General features: G+C 55.8%; 1 non-coding gene across 1 annotated transcript; it reads left to right on the top strand.

Annotated features, from left to right (window-relative positions):
- The first annotated feature begins 1,029 nt into the window (after positions 1-1,029).
- On the top strand, positions 1,030-1,136 carry LOC116938046 (U6 spliceosomal RNA). The gene has a single exon (XR_004402113.1). It is a non-coding gene; the product is annotated as a U6 spliceosomal RNA (small nuclear RNA).
- Positions 1,137-8,748: the final 7,612 nt, after the last annotated feature.

The following is an 8,748-nucleotide window of genomic DNA, read 5'->3' as shown; positions in this document are numbered from 1 at the left end:
GAGAGAGAGAGAGAGAGGGGGGAGCGAGAGTGGGAGGAGAGGGGAGAGAGAGGGAGGGGAGTGGAGAGAGGAGAGGTGAGACTTTTAAACAACTTTCATTGCCGCCAGCAGCAACAGCACTGGAGGCGATTTCGATATGAAATACACAAAGTCACAAGCAACACAAATACACAAAGTCACCAGCAACACAAATACACAAAGTCACCAGCAACACAAATACACAAAGTCACCAGCAACACAATACACAAAGTCACCAGCAACACAAATACACAAAGTCACCAGCAACACAAATACACAAAGTCACCAGCAACACAAATACACACAGTCACCAGCAACACAAATACACAAAGTCACCAGCAACACAAATACACAAAGTCACCAGCAACACAAATGAAAATAAACGTTACAGCTCTGCATGGAGTTCTGAGCTACCGTCGGAGGCCATAGGACTGCAAGGAGTGCTGGTTGCAGATGCAGCACTTGTCGTAGTTTTAAAAAATTACATAGAAAACAGGGGGAACATGGAGAGAGAGAGACAGTAGGGCGAGGGGGGGTAGAGAGAGGGATAGAGAGAGAGGGGGTAGAGGAAGAGGAGGTAGAGGGAGAGGGGGTAGAGAGAGGGGGGGTAGAGAGAGGGGGTAGAGAGAGAGAGGGGGTAGAGAGAGAGGGGGTAGAGAGAGAGGGGGTAGAGAGAGAGGGGTAGAGAGAGGGGGTAGAGAGAGAGGGGGTAGAGAGAGAGGGGGTAGAGAGATAGAGGGGTAGAGAGAGGGGGTAGAGAGAGAGGGGGTAGAGAGAGGGGGGTAGAGAGAGGGGGTAGAGAGAGAGGGGGTAGAGAGAGAGGGGGTAGAGAGAGCGAGGGGGTAGAGAGAAAGGGTAGAGAGGGGGTAGAGAGAGGGGGTAGAGAGAGAGAGAGAGAGGTAAAGAGAGAGGGGGTAGAGATAGAGGGGGTAGAGAGAGAGACAGGGGGTAGAGAGAGAGAGAGAGAGGGGTAGAGAGAGAGGGGGGGGTAGAGAGAGACAGAGAGAGGGGGTACTTGCTCCGGCAGTACATAAACTAAAATTGGAACGATACAGAGAAGATTAGCATAGCCCCTGCGCAAGGATGACACGCAAATTCGTGAAGCGTTCCATATTATTGCCGGAGTTCCGCCATGCGCGGCTGACCCACGCCGTGCCGGCCTTCAAGGAGCAGTGGGCGCTGGAGGAGGCCGTGTGCTCGGTGGCAGATGACGGTAGAGAGCTCTGTGCATGCAGATCTGAGCTACCCGTCGGAGGCCGTTTGACTGTGGGAAGGGCTGCGTGCAGATGCAGCACTTGTCGTAGTTATAAAGAAAAAAGAGAGAGCGAGAGAGAGCCAAATGGAGTAGGAAGAGAGGGGGCGGAGAGGGGGTAGAGAGAGAGGAGAGGCAGAGAGGGGGTAGAGAGAGAGGGGGGGCAGAGAGGGGGGTAGAGAGAGAGGGAAGGGGAAAGGGAATAAATAAATAGAACATGTTTTGGGTCTTTCATTTAAAAGGGGGGGGGGATACACAAAGCAAAGCATAAAAAAACGAAATGATGAACGGAGCAAAGTGCCGACTACACCGAGCATCTTCTTGTTTCTTCTGATCGTAAAAAAAGAGAGACAGAGAGAGAGAGGGGGGTAGAGAGAGAGAGAGAAGAGAGTGGGTAGAGAGAGAGGAGGTAGAGATAGAGGGGGGTAGAGAGAGAGGGGGTAGAGGGAGAGTGGGTAGAGAGAGAGGGGGTAGAGAGAGAGGAGGTAGAGAGAGAGAGGGGGTAGAGAGAGAGGAGGAAGAGATACAGGGGGGTAGAGAGAGAGGGGGTAGAGCGAGAGGGGGTAGAGAGAGAGGGGGGTAGAGAGAGAGGGGGTAGAGAGAGAGGGGGTAGAGGGAGAGTGGGTAGAGAGAGAGGGGGTAGAGAGAGAGAGGGGGTAGAGGGAGAGGGGGTAGGAGGGGGTAGAGAGAGAGGGGGTAGAGAGAGAGGGGGTAGAGAGAGAGGGGGTAGAGGGAGAGTGGGTAGAGAGAGAGGGGGTAGAGAGAGAGGGGGTAGAGATAGAGGGGGGTAGAGAGAGAGGGGGTGGAGAGAGAGAGGGGGTAGAGAGAGAGAGGAGGTAGAGAGAGAGAGAAGGGGTAGAGATAGAGGGGGTAGAGATAGAGGGGGTAGAGGGAGAGGGGGTAGGAGGGGGTAGAGAGAGAGGGGGTAGAGGGAGAGGGGTAGAGGGAGAGGGGGTAGAGGGAGAGGGGATAGGAGGGGGTAGAGAGAGAGTGGGTAGAGAGAGAGGGGTAGAGGGAGAGTGGGTAGAGAGAAAGGGGGTAGAGAGAGAGGGGGTAGAGAGAGAGGGAGTAGAGAGAGAGGGGTAGAGAGGGGGGGATAGAGAGAGAGGGGGTAGAGAGAGAGAGAGGGGTAGAGAGAGAGAGGGGTAGAGAGGGGGGGTAGAGAGAGAGGGGTAGAGAGAGGGGTAGAGAGAGAGGGGTAGAGAGAGGGGGTAGAGAGAGAGAGGGGTAGAGAGAGAGAGGGGTAGAGAGAGGGGGTAGAGAGAGAGGGAAGTGGTAAGGAGAGCAGAAAAAAAAGAAAAATATATTTTGTTGGGTCTTTCATTTAAAAGGGGGGGGGGGGGTGGTTACATAAAGCAAAGCATAAAAAAACTACGAGCAAAGTGCCGACTACACCGAACATCTTCTTGTTTCCTCTGATCGTAAAAAAGAGGGGTGGCGGTGTAGAGAGAGGGGGGTAGAGAGAGGGGGTAGAGAGAGAGGGGGGTAGAGAGAGAGAGAGGGGGTAGAGAGAGGGGGTAGAGAGAGGGGGTAGAGAGGGGGGGTAGAGAGAGGGGGTAGAGAGAGGGGGTAGAGAGAGGAGGAAGAGAGAGGGGGTAGAGAGAGGGGGTAGAGAGAGGGGGTAGAGAGAATGGGGTAGAGAGAGAATGGGGCAGAGAGAGAGAGGGGGTAGAGAGAGAGTGGGGTAGAGAGAGAGTGGGGTAGAGAGAGAGAGGGGGTAGAGAGAGAGTGGGGTAGAGAGAGTGGGGTAGAGAGAGGGGGTAGAGAGGGGGGGTAGAGAGAGAGAGTGGGGTAGAGAGAGAGGGGGTAGAGAGAGTGGGGTAGAGAGAGAGGGGTAGAGAGAGTGGGGTAGAGAGAGAGGGTAGAGAGAGAGAGGGGGTAGAGGGAGGGGGTAGAGAGGGGGGTAGAGAGGGGGGTAGAGAGAGAGGGGGTAGAGAGAGAGGGGGTAGAGAGAGAGGGGGGTAGAGAGAGAGTGGGGTAGAGAGAGGGGGTAGAGAGAGAGGGGGGTAGAGAGAGAGTGGGGTAGAGAGACGGGGTAGAGGGAGAGGGGGTAGAGAGAGAGGGGGTAGAGAGAGAGAGGGGGTAGAGAGAGAGTGGGGTAGAGAGAGAGTGGGGTAGAGAGAGAGGGGGTAGAGAGGGAGAGGGAAGGGGTAAGAAGGAGGAAAGCAGAGCTTGAAATCTTTCGTGAAATCTTTCATTTAAACAGGGGGCGGGGGGTCACATAAAGCAAAGCATTGAAAAAAATAAAAAATAAACGAAATGATGAAGGAAGCAAAGTGCTGACTACACCGAGCAGCTTCTTGTTTCCTCTCTGATCGTTAAAAGAAAAAAAAGAGAGGGAGGAGTGGGGGGGGGTGATAGAACGGGGAGGGGGAAGGAGAGAGGGGGGGGAGTGGAAAGGGGAGGCGAGTGGAAGGAGAGGGTAGAGAGAGGGCGGAGAGGATGGGAGGAGAGGGAGAGATGGAGGGAGGAGATGGGAGAGAGGGTAGAGACATGGAGGGGGATGAGATGAGAGAGAGGGTAGAGAGATGGAGGGAGGCGAGTGGGAGAGAGGGAGAGAGGGAGGGAGGAGATGGGAGAGAGGGAGAGATGGAGGGGGGGGGGGATGAGATGGGAGGAGAGGGAGAGATGGAGGGGGAGGCGAGTGGAAGGAGAGGGAGAGATGGAGGGGGATGAGATGGGAGGAGAGGGAGAGATGGAGGGAGGAGATGGGAGAGAGGGTAGAGATGGAGGGGGAGGCGAGTGGGAGGAGAGAGGGTATAGAGATGGAGGGGGATGAGATGGGAGGAGAGGGAGAGATGGAGGGGGGGGGGCGAGTGGGAGGAGAGATGGAGGGATGAGATGGGAGAGAGGGTAGAGAGATGGAGGGAGGGATGGAGGGAGGAGATGGGAGAGAGGGTAGAGAGATGGAGGGAGGGATGGAGGGAGGAGATGGGAGAGAGGGAGATGTGGAGGGAGGGATGGAGGGAGGAGATGGGAGAGAGGGAGATGTGGAGGGAGGGATGGAGGGAGGGATGGAGGGAGGGATGGAGGGGGGGATGGAGGGAGGGATGGAGGGGGGGATGGAGGGCGGACCAATTTGTCACGAAGGTCCCTGCCTGCAGGTTCACCCTCGCGCGCTGGCCCCGCCTCGCCCAGAGCGTGCCCCCCCCCTGCCCCCCCTGTGAGTGGGGCTCGCAGGGGGGGCAGCTGCCGAGCTTGGAGAGGCAGAGAGTGGGAGGGGCCACGGGGGGGGGGTGCTTCTGGGGGGGCTGCAGCCTGGGGGTGGGTGCCTCGGATCGTCCTGCGGGGTGGGGAGGGGAGGGGTGGTGGAGGGGTGGGGTGGGGGAGGGGTGGGGGGAGGGGCGGGGTGGGGGCGGGGTGGTGGAGGGGTGGGGGAGGGGTAGGGGGAGGGGCGGGGTGGGTGGGGGCGCCCCCCTCCCACCCCACTCCGCCCCCCCCCTTAAAAACGACAACAACCTCGCCCACCCCATCGCCTCCAACGTAAAGAGGCAACGTGGAGACTCCATGGAGGAGGAGGGAGGGACGCGGTGCGTAACAAGGGTGTTATAGGTTGCTGTGTGAATTGAGTCCATTGATTGGCTCACAAAATCAACCGGTAGCTGGGCCTCCGCCCCCACTAGGTCGACTCAGCCTCAAACGAGCACCTGGTGTGCGGTGTGCAGTAAGCATCGCTACTGGGGAGACAAAGGCGGCCGGGCGTGGTGCTGGCCACCCCCCCTCCCCACCCCCACGCGTACCACAGTGATGGTCTTCACAGGTGCTGCTGCTGCTGCTACTCGCTAACAGCACTTGCCCCCAACCGTCTGTTAAGGCTACACGGGGGACCTTTGTCTTTCGAGTGGTTGGCAGCACCGCGCCACGAACCTGGCCATCACCCAGTTCGATTCCCCTTCACCGCCAAACACCGGTGAAGAACGCCGTAACCTGTCTTGGCTGTCCCTTTAATGAGTACCAGCCGCGGTGCGTGAAACGTCAGCACGGGGGAAGACAAAGGCGGCCGTGCCGACCTTCATAGGTGCTCGCTGACAGCACTTGCCCCAATAGGCTGAACGTGGGATCGTTATTTTTATTGTGTACGCACGCGTGTACGCACGCGTGTACGCACACGTGTACACACGTGTGTAGTACACGTGTCCACGTGTGTTCGCATTCGTGTCCACGTGTGTACGCACACGTGTCGCACGCGCGTCCACGTGTGTACGCACACGTGTCGCACGCGCGTCCACGTATGTACGCACGTGTGTACGCACTCGTGTCCACGTGCGTACACACGTGTCGCACGCGTGTCCACGTGTGTACGCACGTGTGTACGCACTCGTATCCACGTGTGTACGCACACGTGTCGCACGCGCGTCCACGTATGTACGCACGTGTGTAGCACGCGTGTCCACGTGTGTACGCACTCGTGTCCACGTGTGTACGCACTCGTGTCCACGTGTGTACGCACGTGTGTACGCACGTGTGTCGCACGCGTATCCATGTGTGCGCACACGTGTGTCGCACGCGTGTCCACCTGTGTCCACACGTGTGTGCGCACGCGTGCACGCGCGTGTGTCTCCACGTGCGTGGCATTAGCCCATGTGTGTGGGTTGTGTGTGGGTTGAGTATGGGATGTGTGTTTTCATTTCGGGCTTTGGGTCCACATCCTGACAAAGCCATTACGGCAAGGGGTGCGTGGGTGAGTGGGTGAGCGATGGGGTTCGTAATGGATTCGTCAGAGACACTGAGTTGGCTCCGCTTGCTGGATTCTCCAGTGCGTAGAGACTAATAGACTACCCATAGACTCCCATGGAGACCCATGGACTCACATAGAGATCCACAAATACACACAGAAACCCATAGACCCACATAGAGACCCACAGACTCACACAGAGATCCATAGACCCACATAGCGTCCAATAGATTAGCATAGAGACCCACGAACTCACACGGAGACCCGTAGACCCACGTAGAGATGCATAGACTCACATAGATACCCATAGACCCACATAGTGTCCAATAGATTAACATAGAGACCCACGAACTCACACAGAGACCCATAGACCCACATCGAGTCAAATAGACTCACATAGACTGAGCTGTGAGTAAAACCGGGTTCTTGGGTGCAGTGAGTCGATGGTCTGTGTCCAGTCACCAGTGACTGCACAATCAACAACAACAACTCCCTTCCATTAAATGTGGTGCTAATCAATTCCAGCTCAGAGACTTAAATATCGCGGTTTGAATGCCACGCGTTAAACATTCCCCCACCGCGCCATGTGTAGGGCTGCTGGGGGGGGGGGGGGTGAACAAAAAGCGGCCCCCTCCCTTCTCATCGCTTGGATGGAGGATGCGGGGTCACTTGAGAGACTCGCAAGGGATGGGAGCTGATGCGCTACGGGAGGACGTGGAGCTGAGTGGACTTGCCGATGACCGGTACCGGCGGTGTAAAGATCGCCCTCTCTGTGGAGGAGGAGGCTCGTGAAGGACGCTACCGGGTAGTTGGAGTCAATCTATTGTATAATATGTGGGTATAGAAGAGATGGAGCTGATGCGCTACGGGAGGACGTGGAGCTGAGTGGACTTGCCGATGACCGGTACCAGCGGTGTCAAGATCGGCCTCTCTGTGGAGGAGGAGGCTCGTGAAGGACGCTACCGGGTAGTTGGAGTCAATCTATTGTATAATATGTGGGTAGAGAACAGATGGAGCTGATGCGCTACGGGAGGACGTGGAGCTGAGTGGACTTGCCGATGACCGGTACCGGCGGTGTCAAGATCGGCCTCTCTGGAGGAGGAGGAGGCTCGTGAAGGACGCTGCTACCGGGCAAGTTGGAGTAAATCTATCTTGTGATGTGTGGGTAGAGAAGAGATGGAGCTGATGCGGTACGGGAGGATGTGGAGCTGAGTGAACTTGCCGATGACCGGTACCGGCGGTGTCAAGATCGGTCTCTCTGTGGAGAAGGAGGCTCGTGAAGGACGCTGCTGCTGCTGCTATTGGGGCAGTTGGAGGCAGTCGGCCTCCAGCAACAGCAACGGAGGGCGGATGAGCGACGCTCACAACAACGAGCGGAGCACCGGGCGGATGCAACGCAATGCATGAAACAAATAATAATAGGTGGTTTACTCTTTCCGGCAGTAAAAACTACTGTGAAGATGCTCAAACACCGAGATAGAGTAAACCTTTATCAAGGAATCACGTTATTGCATTCACCACACAAACAGTACGTTGTGGTGAAAATGCAAACAAGCACGTGGCTCTGATAATAATCTATGACGCGTTGTCTTTGAAGCTGATTGGCCCACACCAGAAACAGCGGCGGCCTTCTCCATGGCCTAGTCTCACAACCAGTGTCAGACCCAGAGAACAACGCCACAAGGCGACCAGTACAAGGACAATGCCACACGTACGTATCAGAGCGTTAATAGCTCGGGTAAGTAGCTAAACAAATGGGACCTTCTTCCCAGTATCAAAGTATGAAGAAAAAAGAAGGAATCTACTTGGTGTTTGAACATCTTAGCACCTCCTGTTCTGATTTAAAGCTTTCGTGACTGCAGTGATTCATATTCTTGGTTCTTTCGGTAAAGTGACGTTGAAGGGAAACAATAAAATAATAAAATATATATAAAACAATAAAATTCTCACGACGTTTCGACTGTAACACAAACAGCCATCATCAGGTGTGGTGATGACTGTTTGTGTTACAGTCGAAACGTCGTGAGAATTTTATTGTTTATATATTTTATTATTTTATTGTTTCCCTTCAACGTCACTTTACCGAAAGAACCAAGAATATATATACCTCCTGTTCTATTGCCAGACAGGGTAACACCTATTCTTATTTTTTATATATATATACTTTGATACTGGTAAAAATATTCCAAAACGCAGTGCGTTGGCAAAGTGTGAGCACAGGTGGTGCATCTGCCAGTCGTCTCAGTCAACCCATGGCACCACCTGGGGTCTGTCACGTGACCCGTGCTGCACCTAGCCTGGCACAGCAGTCAACCCCTGGCACCACCTGGGGTCTGTACCGTGACCTCCTGCTGCACCTAGCCTGGCACAGCAGTCAACTCATGGCACCACCTGTGTCTGTCCCATGACCTCCTGCACCTAGCCTGGCACCTGAACCAACCCATGGAACCACCTGGGGTCTGTACCACGACCTCCTCCTGCACCTAGCCTGGCACAGCAGTCAACCCATGGCACCACCTGTGTCTGTCCCGTGACCTCCTGCTGCACCTAGCCTGGCACAGCAGTCAACCCATGGCACCACCTGGGGTCTGTCCCGTGACCTCCTCCTGCACATAGCCTGGCACAGCAGTCAACCCATGGCACCACGTGGGTCTGTCCCGTGACCTCCTCCTGCACCTAGCCTGGCACAGCAGTCAACCCATGGCACCACCTGGGGTCTGTCCCGTGACCTCCTGCAGCACCTAGCCTGGCACAGCAGTCAACCCATGGCACCACCTGGGGTCTGTCCCGTGACCTCCTCCTG

This window comes from Petromyzon marinus, chromosome 64 (genome assembly GCF_048934315.1).
Source record: "Petromyzon marinus isolate PM22_M1 ecotype Great Lakes invasive population chromosome 64, UKy_Petmar_22M1.pri1.0, whole genome shotgun sequence".
Taxonomy (NCBI): domain Eukaryota; kingdom Metazoa; phylum Chordata; class Hyperoartia; order Petromyzontiformes; family Petromyzontidae; genus Petromyzon; species Petromyzon marinus.
This window is presented reverse-complemented; position numbering and strand designations above follow the sequence as displayed.